Consider the following 14,485-nt stretch of genomic DNA (forward strand, 5'->3'; position numbering starts at 1 on the left):
TAAGTTGATAATAGTATTGATCCAGTTTTGCAGGCAAGGATTTGGTTTTGAGGTCGGGCATGGATAGATACTACACTCATTTAAGCATAGAAACCTGCAGACACAAACAAAAATGGCTCACAGTACTACAAGCAGCCCATCAAATAGCCATCCAAAAGCAAAGAACCCGTCAGCCCACCACTTCAAATAACCTTCTGACAGACCAGGCTCTCAAGCTACATCTTTGACTTCAAGCTGGAGGTTCATGTATCTAGGACCCCTCCAGCCCCCTTTCTTAATTAAGTAGGCTACTAGGACCCCTCCAGCCCCCTTTCTTAAGTGAGTAGGCTACTAGGACCCCTTCGACATACTCATTGACTATTCTTAGTACTCGCCTGGACAATGAGACATGCAGCTAAAGATATTTATGTCCTTAATTGAGTAGGCTACTAGGACCCCTCCAGTCCCCCTTTCTGACTTGCACGTCGACTTATACAGCTAAAGATATTTATGTCCTCATTAACAAGGTAATAAACACCAAACTCCACTTTCTAACAGATGCTCAGGCTGCAAAGCTTTTCTGTCTACAATGGGTGGGTTTGGTGCAAGGGTTACGTGGGGTCTGCCATCATCTGTGCAAATCTCTCTTGGGCTGCCTTGTGGTGGCGAGTTTAGATCTCCTGGAGCTGTATGCGATGGAGTCTCCTAGTTCTGACCATCTCAGCCTTTGTGTGACGGGTGGCAGTAGGATTGTGGTCCTCTGGAAGAAGTCTGCAAGCTGTGACTGTCAACCATCCTCCAATGTCACTACAGGTGCCAACAGTTTCAATGTGTGTATGTATCTCCACTAGAAAACAACCAAACTCGTGCTGATCTCTGGACTCCATGATCTGTCGTAGGGTGGATTGTCCTGTAAAAAGAGCCCATATCTGTCTTTGATACTCTCATATGCTTTTCGTCTGTAGACGAAGTGCTTCTCGTCCTCAGTCACCCTCTTTGTGCAAAGCTGGCAGAACCTCTCAGCTTGGGAGGTATGAGCAATGCCCAATAGATGACGAAGATGGACACCTCCTTTGGCTTACCTGTAATGTCTCTGAAACCGCCAAGTTAAACTCTTCAAAGATAGAGGCTCATCTTGGGCCTTCGATTGTCGGATGATCGAAGCTCTAGATAAATCCTTGTTTCTACAACAGGTGTGACTGCGTATGTAGGTTCACGATGCCTGTGAACTGCCACAGTGGTTGCCTCAAATTCTTGAACCCCTTGGCTCCGGATTGATGGCTCCCAATTGTTAAGAAGATGCACATGGTGTGGATCCAATGTGTTACAAATGGTGCATAAAGATCAATGATGATCCAATGCCTCTACTAAATAGATGGATGTCTCCAAGGATGGGAGAGATGGTTGTCCAAACAGTGCTAAGACTTCAAAGTGGATGCACTGACTTTGATGTTGCCTTTCTTTGTCGTCATAGGCTACTACTAACAAAACCTGATTCTTGCAATCAACGTCTTCATGTTTCCAATGCATATCTACAACCATATGATCCTATCATGCTCAAGAAGTTATCATTGCAAATAATCATGCAAGACCTCAATATGTAAAGATAAACTAGTGCTCCCATCAGGCAACTACCCTCTCACAAGCACAACACAACTGCAAACCCCAGTTTACAGTGTTTGTGTTTCCTATGCTCAAGGTGCACGACCCTATCTATGCCCAATGGCAACTCTTGCAAATCCCTGGGTGAGAGAAATGTCCTTGGGCGAAATTTTCAAACACACTCAAACAAGAGAGAAAAGAAATCTCAATGATCAAATGATTAGTGCAAAATCAAAGCTCTGATACCAATGCCATATGCGATAGAATTGAAAGAAAAAGTAGAATCGAGCAATCACACTTTCATAATCCTTTTTTCTTTGCTTGTGTTAATGAATATAACTTTGTGTTATTGATGCTTCCTTTTAGATACTTGAGAGAGTCAAAGAGATGAGGTCTGAATACAAACACACACACATGGAGAGAGAGAGAAATGAAATGAAATGAAATGTTATATTAATGTCTTCAAGAGGCCAAAATCACCTATGAGACCAAAAAGTTACAACTGGTGAATCTGATACCATGTCTGAGTACGGAAATTACAGAGTTACAAAGAACTGACACTAAAACACTAAGGACAAAGGAATAGGAGAGGGGTGTGTGTGTGTGTGGGGGGGGGGGGGGGGGGGGGGGTTCAAATGAAATCTCTCATCGGTCACTATTGGATCTCATCGACCTCCTCCATGGTTAGTACTTTGGTTGGACGTCTTGCATGTCGAGCTAAAGTGATCTGTATCTTCTGTTGCAGCCTTCGTCGGTAGTGGGAGACCCCCCGAGATCGTGGGCGTCTGGATCTGCCAAGCTCAGTGGCTCAGTCAAGCAACGTACCTCTAGTATCATTAGGCTCTAAGATCTACTATAATGACTGCTCTATTGGCTCTCCTTGGCTGGCGTAAAGTAATCTGTGTTTCGTCTCTAAGACTTTCTTTCCCCTGATGTCCTCAGCAAGCTCTCCCTAAGTCTGCGCAGCTCTAGCACGAGCAATCCGAGACATCTTTGATCCTTGTATCTCGTGATTCTAGAAAAAGGTCCGAAACCTTCTCTGAACAGGCAGTGGAAGCGGCCACGTATCTCATAGTACGCCGGGCAGTGACATGTGTAGCGCAGCTCTGTCTCCGGCTCTAAGTTACATAGGTGACATATCCTGGCCCTTGCTAGCACCCCTCGAAAACGGCCAGTCTCGATCTGGAGTTGATGTGAGGATGTGCGTATCTGCTTAATAGCACATCTTATCCCATGAGATAAGTGTGTATCCATGTATGCAGGCCTAGTCACAAAGCCATCCTCCGTGAGTTGGAGAAGATGCTGTCACCAGGAGGTGTATTTTTCCTGTTGCCTTCCGTAAATAAGTATTAGATATATTTATTTTATTTTTACTTGTTTGTCCCAAAACCCTTGAAAAGGTGCAAGTGGACATTGCATGGCCAATGTGAAACGGCTGCAGCCAAATGGGTTTCTCACATCGCGGATCTAGGTCGGTCAGACAAGGACTACCCGGGCCAGTTAACACTGAATTCTGATGAGTATGGAAGCTCGTGTGCGCCAAACTGGAATTTGGGCCACTCGTCACGTCACTGCAACTTTATAAGTTGAAAGGGGCCAGTAAATTAACCCACATTGTAGATGGTGGTCAAATGGTAGTCTTCAATGATGGTCAGGAGACCAATAGGGACGCCATGGAAGCATTTCCTAAAATTTAGGGAACTGCTATTTTTGACCAGAAAATGTGTTCGCGTCATTAGCTCTAGAATGACAAGGGGAACATTCTATTGCTCTGCTGCCAAGTCAACTGACGCACCAATTGAGATATTTTTAGCAGGGAAAGCCCAAACTCGGAAACTGGGCAACGTGTCAGCCTGTGAGCGATTCTGCCACTCTGGGAGGCAAAAACGAGCTGCATATCAACAAAGGGGGCGCCATTTTCAGCCTCAGGTGGATTGTAGCACGTACAGAAGCTATGGAATGCTTACCTTGCCCTCTATGCACAGTATGGTGACGGGAGTGATGCCCCGCATGCTACATACTGCTCTCTTTCTCCCCTACGTACAGTACGTTATGCCCCACTAGTGGGCTTCTCATTTGACCTATGTACAGTTCTGGGGGTTTATGCGCGTTTGCCAAGGCAAGAGCCTTCTGAACAGGAACCAGATTAGCTAATTGCTAATCCCCCATAGGTACGCACAGTTCCATCACGAAAGATTGAGAGTTTGGAGAGTTTTCTCGCGTGAAAACTCATCCAATTCACAGGGGAACTGTCCCATTGCGTGCGGAAGCCCTTGGGACACGCGTAGGCGTGTTCGCTCCGCTAAAAACGATCCGAAACAGGGAATTACAGCCTGTTGTGTTTTTCTGCAGGTTTAGGGTTTCGCACCTAAACTGCAAGGGAACATCGGGGGAGCCTCGTGAGAGCCTTGGGATGCGTGTACAGGCTTTTGGGCTCCCGGCAGTGAAAAACAGAGAATTATAGCCTGCTGAATTTCTGTGACAGCTCACCAGAAAGCTTCCAGATATCGAGGGAATCCGTCCTAGACAGGTGTTTTTGACCTACAGGGGTTTTTGCGCCGTTATGCTGTCGAAATCCGGTCGAAAACCTGCGTTTTCAGCCCTCGCCAGGTTTGGACAGCTTTGTGAAAGCTTGTGCTAAGTGGTCGGATCGTCTACCTTAATTTGAATAAAGAAATACCGAACGGGGCGCCAGTCTTTGGGGCCTACAGGGTGTCGGTCTCGTGTGCGCAGTGACATTCTAGTCGCTGGACGCAACTGTGTTCTCTTCCCTTCTCAGTGCTCTGTGTAAAGTTAACAGGTAATTGAAATAGTACCGCCCTCTATGTTGTACGGGCCGGTTATATGGTTCCATCGACGGGATAGTCACTTTTTCTTCAAAAAGTGCAGCGTGGATTGTTGTGGGTGAAAGCAACACAGAGCTTGTCGATATGGCAGAGAAGAGAGACCAAGTACCTGATGAAGAGGGATCTTCCTCACATGCCACAGAGAAAATTTTTTCAACTCTTCAAGAAGAGGACAGGTTGTTTAGAACTCAACTGCGTTGTTGCATGGACATGTTTCAGCAGTTGGCTAACAACCCAAGGATGCAGGAATTCTTACAGGCTCCGACACAGGGTTTTCAGCCTCCTACACAGGGCATGACTGAGCCGTTGCAGGAAAAGGAGATTTCCAATGCGCACAGGACTCATGATGCTCGAGGGAAAGCCCATGTGGTTGAGCAACTAGCGGTGTCCAATGATCCAAAGCAACTTGCTTTAGCTGGACAGGAACCGTTTGTGAATGGTCAAGGGAGCAATGAACAGGCTATGCATCAGACCCTTCCATTACCTAATACTTATCCTGGTTATTTTGGAGGTGGTTCAGTGTTTCAAGCTATGGCTGGACCTTCCACAGGTTATATGCCAGGGAATGTGTTCGGGACAATGCAAACAGGCATGGGTAACCCTATGTACGCGAACATGGGTGTCTAACCTGGTTTTCAAGGTGCCTATGGCCAGTTTCGAGTGCCTGGAACACAATTTGGTATGGCTGGTTTTTCGCAGCCATACGTACAAAATGCAGATATGACAGGGAAAACAGTTGATGCGAGTGCTGGAATGAACACTCATGGAGCACCACTGTTACAGGCACCTATTTATGATAATGTGGCTCCTTTGAGTCAGCCTAAGGATTACAAGGAAGCTGGGCAGGGAGTGAAGTTTGAAACTTTCAGAGGAACTGAGGACCAATTAAAGGCTTTGACCTTCATACAGCAGTTCGATGCAGCTTATGCTGGAGGCAACTTCACGGAATCTTCAAAGATACGCAAGACTGCCACTTTCTTGAAAGGGAATGCGCTTCAATGGTGGACCGCATTGTTGAACCAAGGTCAAGCCCCAACAACATGGGTCCAATTCAAACAACTTTTTGCGCTTGCATGGTTGACAAACACTTTTGAAGTGGATGTGATGACAGAATGGCACGAGTTGAATGCTAAACAGTGTGCGAATTTGGAAGAGTAAAATAAACAGTTTTGAGCCGCAGTGTTGCCAGTCACCTCTTACAGGTTTGTGCCTTTGTCAGAACACATTGAGAAGTACTGTTGCGGATTGCCCAAGAAAATCAGGAACTATTGCACAAAGACTACTGTCATGAATATGTTTCAATTGATAGAGAATGCAAGAGTGGCCAACAATCTGTCGAAGGGAGATTCCGATGGATTTAATAGCCACAAGAAAGGGGCCCAAGGCAAACAGTTTTCAGCCAAGGGCAATGTTGCAGCAAAGCCTTCTGAATCTCTTGCAAAGAAGCCCTCCACTGAAGAAGCTGATACGTCCAAGAAGCAGTCTAAATCTTCTTCGGAACGAGGACAAGGACAAAAAAGGCATTTTTTTGGCAAAACTTTTCAAGAAAGGAAAGCTCTTAGGGAGGCCAAGAAATGCTACATTTGTGAACAAGGACACTTTGCAAATGAGTGCCCACAGAAGAAGTCACAGGATAAGGATGACAAGTCAGACCATAAAGGGAAGAAGCCAAAGCCGAGTGCAGGACTTGTTCCAGATTTGGTTGGAGATCAGCCAAACACACATGCCACGGAGCTGTGCAGAGCTTGGGGCAAAGTTAGAGACCAGACAGTGCTCGTTTTCTTTGATCCAGGAGCCCGTGCAAATTTCATATCACCAGAATTGGCATCAAAGTTGGGCATTCGTGCAGAGGAGATGGGTATGACAGGCGAAGCAGGTTTGGCATGCCCAGGACATTCAAAGCCTGTTACTCCCATTCTGGGAAAGCTTCGTCTGCACATTCAGAGTTATGTGGATGCGGAAGAATTTCATATTATGCCGCTTGAGGGCTGTGATGTGTTATTGGGTATCCCATGGTGTTACAGGTTGCATGCTATGGTGGATACTTACAACAAAAAGATTACCCTTGTACATAAGAGGAAAGACTCATGTCCTTGATGTAAAGCTTAAAGGCGAGTCTGTTCCAGTTGTTTCTACTTCTGCTATTTCATCTGTAATAAAGAATCATCTTTCTGCGTACTTGATCTTTGCAAAAGAAGTACCTCAAGTTGTATCTAATTTGTCTACCTTAGATAAAGACAGGTCAACTTTTTTGAGTGGTTTCAGTGATTGTTTTTCGGACTCTTTCCCAGGGGAGTTACCTCCTGAGAGACCTGAGGATCATACTAATAGATCTTGTGCCAGGTTCTAGTCCACCGAATAGACCACCATACAGGGTTAGTGCAGCCCAGCAGAAAGAGATTATGGGTCAGGTCAACGAGCTTTTAGAGAAGGGGCTGATTCAGCCCAGTTCATCCCCTTTTTGTTCGCCTGTACTCTTAGTGCAGAAGAAGGATGGTTCATGGTGCATGTGCATTGACTATCGCGCCTTGAATAAGAATACTATCAAGAACAGGTTCCCCATACCGAGGATAGATGACATTCTTGATCGGCTTGAGGGAGCGTCATTGTTTACAAGAATAGACCTAAAGAGCGGGTATCATCAGATACGCATTAGACCAGAAGATGTCCATAAGACTACGTTCAGGACAACATTTGGTCTCTATGAGTTTCTTGTCATGCCATTTGGTCTCACAAATGCTCCTGCCACATTTAATAGAATGATGGACAGAATTTTTAGACCACATAGAAACTTCGTGGGTACCTTCTTTGATGACATGATTGTCTACTCAAAGTCTGAAGAGGAGCATAGGGATCACTTGACCGCAGTTTTCAATGAGCTACGTAAGAATAGGCTACTCATCAATGCGAAGAAAAGTGAGTTATTTTTGCAAGAAATTCACTTCCTTGGGCACATTGTTTCAAAGGATGGGGTATGCATGGATCCCGCTAAAGTGGAAGCAATTAGGTCATGGCCAGACTTGAAGTCCGTACATGACATTCGAAGCTTTCTAGGCTTATGTTCCTATTACAGGAGGTTCATCCGAAATTTTGCTGAGATTGCTTCTCCACTCCATGCACTGCAAGGAAAAGGAGTTACTTTCAAGTGGACAGCCAAGGAAATTTTAGCGTTCAAACACTTGAAAGAGAAGCTGACTTCAGATCCGGTAATTATTTTGCCAGATCTTTCTAAACCTTTTGTGGTTCAATGTGATGCGTGTGGCCATAGTCTTGGTGCAGTTCTGATGCAGAATGGCCGAGTAGTCGCATATGAGAGCAGAATTCTTTTGAAGACTGAAAGGAACTTGCAAGTCTATGAGAAAGAATTGCTGGCAATAATTCATGCTCTCACTAGTTGGAAACACTATTTGCTAGGGGCTGATTTTGTTGTCCAAACGGATCATCAAACCTTGCGATATTTTCTTACACAGACGAAATGTCTGAGAAGCACATGCGATGGGCAAACATCTTGTCAATGTTCCATTTTCAGATTGTGCATGTGCAAGGGAAAAAGAACGTGGTGGCTGATGCGTTGTCACGAAAGCCCCAAATTTCAGTAGTGTCAATTCCGTACCATTGTGAACTAGACGAAATGAAGACACAATATGCTGAAGATTCAGATTTTGCAAGGATCTATGACCAGCTTGTTGATGGGCAACATCATGAGCACTATATGCTTAAGAATGACTTTCTCATGATGCATGGAAAGTTATGCGTTACTAAACAGTTACGGCCAAAGATTTTGATGGAAAGTCATGCTCCACCTTATGCTGGGCATCGTGGAATTGATGCGACAGTGAAAGGGGTTGAGGCATTCTTCTATTGGCCAGCTTTGCGTCAAGATGTTGACACATTTGTAAGATCATGCTTAGTATGCCAAAAAGTCAAATTTGACAGACAAAAGCAACCGGGATTGTTGCAGCCATTGCCGATCCCTGATAGGCCATGGGAAAGTATAGCAATGGACTTTATCTTTGATCTTCCAAGGACGCAAACAGGAAATGATGGGATTTGGACTATCATTTGTAGGTTCAGTAAGCAGGCCCATTTCATTCCTGTTAGGAAGAAGATAAAGCCAGAACACATGGTCAAGATATTCATGAGCAATATCTTTAAATATCATGGGATGCCTCAGTCAATTGTCAGTGACAGGGATCCACGTATGACGAGTCTTTTTTGGAAGCCATTGTTTGAGAACATGGGCACTACGCTCAAGTTCTCTTCTTCGTTTCATCCGCAAACTGATGGACAGTCAGAAGAGGCAAATTCTACTGTCTTGGACCTACTCAAATGTTATGTCTCAGAGCACAAGGCAACTTGGGAACACCATCTCCCATTGGTTGAATATGCTTACAATAACACTGTGCATACATCAACAGGTAAGGCACCATTTGAGATAGTGGAAGGAGGGAAGAAAGTCCCGCCCATTTTGCAGACTAAGGACAAGATATTTGAGGGAGACAAGCATGTGCAAGATATGGATGAAACATACAGGAAGATAAAGATTGCTCTTGAGAAGACTCAGGCTAAGCAAAAGAAAGCTGCTGATCGTCACCGTCGTAAACTTGTATTTTCACATGGTGATTGGGTACTTTTGCGCTTTGAAAAGGCCAGGTTAAGGAAAAGGAAAGGCAAGGAACGCTTGTTTCCTAAGCTCAGTATGCGATATTATGGTCCTTTTCAGATTTCAGAAAAGATCAGTGATGTAGCTTACAGGTTAAAGCTACCAGAAGGTTGGAAAATACATAATGCTTTTCATGTCAGCCTTCTAAGGCCCTTTGTTGGTGATGTGCCAGAGAATATGCTTGATGAGGAACAACCTGAAGTGGAAGAATTGGATGAAATCCTTGTTCCTGAACAGATATTGGCACATAAAGAAAGAAAGGTTAGAGGAAAGGTTGCAAGACGCTATTTGGTGAAGTTCAAGAACTATCCATCATTAGATGCCAAATGGATGGAAGAGTTTGAATTGCTTGATTCACCTCAACTATTGCAATTGTATCTTGAAGCCTTTCAAATGGAACCCACAGTGACTTGATGCAGCCTTTTTGGAGCAAGGCAAGAGCATGGTTCATGATGCTCAAGAGAGTAGTTAAGCAATTGTATCTACTCTTTCCATACAGAATTTAGCTAGAGAAGTTTGTGCTCAAGAGTACACTAGAAGACGTCTATGCTTGATATATGTGTCGTAGCCAGGTTGGTGGGATTGTTTAATCGTCCAACGCTACATTTCCGGAAGCATGTATATCTTGGATTCCCATCATAGAATATATGTGATATCAGGAGATATCTGCATGTATTATTGGCATGCAAGCGAGGTCGCTTGCAGTATTTCAAGGGTGGGGTGTGTCACCAGGAGGTGTATTTTTCCTGTTGCCTTCCGTAAATAAGTATTAGATATATTTATTTTATTTTTACTTGTTTGTCCCAAAACCCTTGAAAAGGTGCAAGTGGACATTGCATGGCTAGTGTGAAACGGCTGCAGCCAAATGGGTTTCTCACATCGGGGATCTAGGTCGGTCAGACAGGGACTGCCCGGGCCAGTTAGCACTGAATTCTGATGAGTATGGAAGCTCGTGTGCGCCAAACTGGAATTTGGGCCACTCGTCAAGTCACTGCAACTTTATAAGTTGAAAGGGGCCAGTAAATTAACCCACATTGTAGATGGTGGTCAAATGGTAGTCTTCAATGATGGTCAGGAGACCGATAGGGACGCCATGGAAGCATCTCCTAAAATTTAGGGAACTGCTATTTTTGACCAGAAAATGTGTTCGCGTCATTAGCTCTAGAATGACAAGGGGAACATTCTATTGCTCTGCTGCCAAGTCAACTGACGCACCAGTTGAGATATTTTTAGCAAGGAAAGCCCAAACTCGAAAACTGGGCAACGTGTCAGCCTGTGAGCGATTCTGCCACTCTGGGAGGCAAAAACGAGCTGCATATCAACAAAGGGGGCGCCATTTTCAGCCTCAGGTGGATTGTAGCAGGTACAGAAGCTATGGAATGCTTACCTTGCCCTCTATGCACAATATGGTGACGGGAGTGATGCCCCGCACGCTACATACTGCTCTCTTTCTCCCCTACGTACAGTACGTTATGCCCCACTAGTGGGCTTCTCATTTGACCTATGTACAGTTCTGGGGGTTTATGCGCATTTGCCAAGGCAAGAGCCTTCTGAACACGAACCGGATTAGCTAATTGCTAATCCCCCACAGGTACGCACAGTTCCATCACGAAAGATTGCGAGTTTGGAGAGTTTTCTCGCGTGAAAACTCGTCCAATTCACAGGGGAACTGTCCCATTGCGTGCGGAAGCCCTTGGGACACGCGTAGGCGTGTTCGCTCCGCTAAAAACGATCCGAAACAGGGAATTACAGCCTGCTGTGTTTTTCTGCAGGTTTAGGGTTTCGCACCTAAACTGCAAGGGAACATCGGGGGAGCCTCGTGAGAGCCTTGGAATGCGTGTACAGGCTTTTGGGCTCCCGGCAGTGAAAAACAGAGAATTACAGCCTGCTGAATTTCTGTGACAGCTCACCAGAAAGCTTCCAGATATCGAGGGAATCCGTCCTAGACAGGTGTTTTTGACCTACAGGGGTTTTTGCGCCGTTATGCTGTCGAAATCCGGTCGAAAACCTACATTTTCAGCCCTCGCCAGGTTTGGACAGCTTTGTGAAAGCTTGTGCTAAGTGGTTGGATCGTCTACCTTAATTTGAATAAAGAAATACCGAAAGGGGCGCCAGTCTTTGGGGCCTACAGGGTGTCGGTCTCGTGTGCGCAGTGACATTCTAGTCGCTGGACGCAACTGTGTTCTCTTCCCTTCTCAGTGCTCTGTGTAAAGTTAACAGGTAATTGAAATAGTACCGCCCTCTACGTTGTACGGGCCGGTTATAGATGCTCTCTGTAGAAGGCCATCTTCGTGCCCAACTCTTGTGTCGGCTGTATCCATGTGTTCCTGGTATCTAGCTGAATCAGATCCTAGCGTGTGAGTCTGGTGACCTCTGTTCGTGTGAGAGACAGGGAGGGTTGCTTTTGACACAGTGCCGAGAGCCAGACTTATACGCAGACTACAGGACAGATATGGGGTATTCTGGCTCTATACAAGACAATGATGGGGCGGGTACGCACCACTGAGGGTATGTCTGACATGGTCCACTCCACTTTGGAGTAAAGCAGGGATGCCCCCTATCCTCAACTCTTTTGGGGATGTATGTGGACGAGTTTTCGAACTATGTAGAGCCTTAGGGAGACAGGGAGGCTCACCTAGCAAGGACATGGATTCCGTTGTTTCAACTTTCTGTATGCTGATGATATTGTGTTGATTTCTGACTCTCCAGAGGGGATGCAGCGTCATTTGGATGCTTTGCATACATTTGCTCGTGACAGTAAATTGTCTGTCAATCTGGGGAAAACCAAGGTTATGGTGTTCAACACTACACCACAGTGGGTTAGGGGGTCGGCACCCACATTTACGTATGGCCAGGAGACTGTGGAGTACACAGATGCATATGCTTATCTTGGGGTAGTCTTCGGGGGACCGGTGTTTTTACTAAGGAGAGCATCAAAGACTAGACTGACAAGAGCATATGCAGCTTTGGGAGGACTGGAGAGGATGTGTTCGCGGGTTCAGTTTCGGGAACCGCGAACAAAGCTCTGGCTTTTTGACGCTCTAGTGACTCCAGCTATGCTCTATGGAGTTCAGGTATGGGGACCCTCAGTAGACCACCTCTCGCACACGCACACGCACACGCACACGCGCACTCTTACACGGTATCAAAGCACAGGCTCTTCATGTCCAAGGCACATATTTCCGCATAAGGTCCTCCCTCCCAAGAAGAAGATCAGATCAGCCAGCGTTTTCTGCAGATCTGCCAGCGTTTTGCAAAAACCAGGCACGAGAGGAATTTGGCGTTTTTCTGTCGCAAAGGACCCCACCTCCACCTGCGTTGTTGCTCCCACACCTAGCGATCACCTTTTGGCAGCCAGCGCTGGCTCTTTTGGGCATTTTCGTCGCTGGAAAACCCCTCCCTACAACCTGCGTTTTCAGCCAGATCTGCGTTTTTGGCAAACAGCAGTATTTTCAGCAGAGGGGGGCAGCGCTAGCCTTGGCCCTCTACAGATCTTGCCTTCCTACCCGGCTTGGCATCCGGTGCCTTGCCGGCGTGATTCCTCTTCATCTGCTACAGTTTTCAGCCATAAACACCTGCTGTTTTCTCTGTTTTCAGCCCACTTGGGGTTGTGACATTGATTCCCCACCCTCCCCAGACCCTCTGCACCGCTCTGGACCATGCCAGGAGCGTACAAGCACGCTGAAATCGCTGGACAGCAGCGTTTTCATCACCTCGCAGTTGTGTTCTTGAGTGGACAGCAGCCACATGGTTTGAGTTTTTTCACTGAGGATGAAGTTACCTCCTACCAAGACACCATCCAATGGTGGTCCATGCGGTCTCTCAGTGACTGCTGCAGTACACCATATCTTCGCATTGGCTTAATCATCTACGGGCGTACGATCCTTGGGAGATCCATTCATTCCAGCCATCATTCGACGGTTGCACACTCCAGAGGGGATGGTGACTTGTGGTTTGCTATGGACACACCTATGCATTCATCAGAGGATTTCACACGAGATATGGCCATGCTCATGGCATATGGGATTCCGACATTCCCAGAGAAGACACCACCATCTTGGGTGGACAGACACTTCACATGACCTCGACACGCCAGATCACTTGCTTACACACGAGCATCTACATGGACTTAGGGAGAGCGAGCATCTACATGGACTTAGGGAGAGGATCTTGGATCTCTTCATGAACAGGTTCATTGCTTGGATCTACAGACTGGAGTGGGACTTCGGTGCTTTGGAATCTCTTGAAGAGTTTACCCAGGAGATGCGGGAGATTAGGCATCACTATGCAACTACATCTGGAGTCACCTGGAGCTTGGCTTGGATGGTAGTGCGGTTGCTCTTCTACACTCCTGATCATTTGGATTGCTACCTTCAGAGTTTCTTACACTCACCCTCAGTAACCTTAAAACAGACTTATCCCCCGACCTGGGCAACAGGCCACTCCCAGTTCATTCACATTGAGAGCCACACCGAGTCGCGGTTTGGTGGCGTTGGCGTGGATTTTGTTTTGGTTGACATAGGAGGATTGGAGGCAAGAGATATAGGCAAGAGGGCGTAGACAGATTGGTCTGGCCTTTCCTCTTCTCAGAGATTATTCACAGCGCACACTGCTCGGTCTGGCTTCCCTTCTTCACAGAGGATGATTACGGTGCAGACAGCTTGGTCTGACCACCTCTTCTCAGAGGCCCTTCAAAGAGAAAATTGTTGAGTCTGGCTTCGCCCTCATCTTGGATTACCCTACCTACTGACAAGACACCATCTGGTGGTGGTCCGTGCGGTATACCGGTGACTACTGCAGCTTACGGTAGCTTCTACAGTGCAGACTGCTTAGTCTGGCTTTCCTTGTTTCAGAGGACGTTTACGGCGCACATTGCTACATCTGGCCTTCCTGGAGTTTTACACAGCTTAGCCAACTAGCTACCTTGGGTTACAGGTTCATGCATTGACACACTTCCGTTCATTCTCATGACGGTTCCTAGGCTTCCCCATTTTCTCCAGACAGTTTGACTACAGATCCTATTGGGCAGGACACTTGCAGGTCTATTGGCACTCCTTTCACGACAAGTTGTTGTTTTCACACTCAATTCCGGACCTTCACGCAGTATTTTCAACATGTATCGACGGAGTACAGCAGTTTACTACACTGCTCGTGACAACACTTACCATGGAGACCTCTCGGAGGTTAGGACACCCCAGACTGTTGCAGCTATCGCAACAGACATCTTCATCCTTTGCCTCACATCTTCGGCTTTATGCGGTTTGTTCAACATCCGGTGTTGAGAGGGGGTGTTAGATTTACACCACTCTGCTACTTCACTCGGGTTAGGGCATACATGTACGGCTAGTATGTCTCCGGGCTGGCCACCCACTGCATTGTCTGGCCGCCCACTTTT

General features: G+C 46.3%; 1 protein-coding gene across 2 annotated transcripts in view; it reads right to left on the reverse strand.

The window, feature by feature from the left end:
• LOC147441126 (uncharacterized) overlaps positions 1–14,485 on the reverse strand; it is a 31,426-nt gene that overhangs the window by 3,867 nt on the left and 13,074 nt on the right. The gene's annotated exons all lie outside the window — the stretch shown is intronic.

This window comes from Adiantum capillus-veneris, chromosome 15 (assembly GCF_014529385.1).
Source record: "Adiantum capillus-veneris isolate H3 chromosome 15, ASM1452938v2, whole genome shotgun sequence".
Lineage (NCBI taxonomy): Eukaryota > Viridiplantae > Streptophyta > Polypodiopsida > Polypodiales > Pteridaceae > Adiantum > Adiantum capillus-veneris.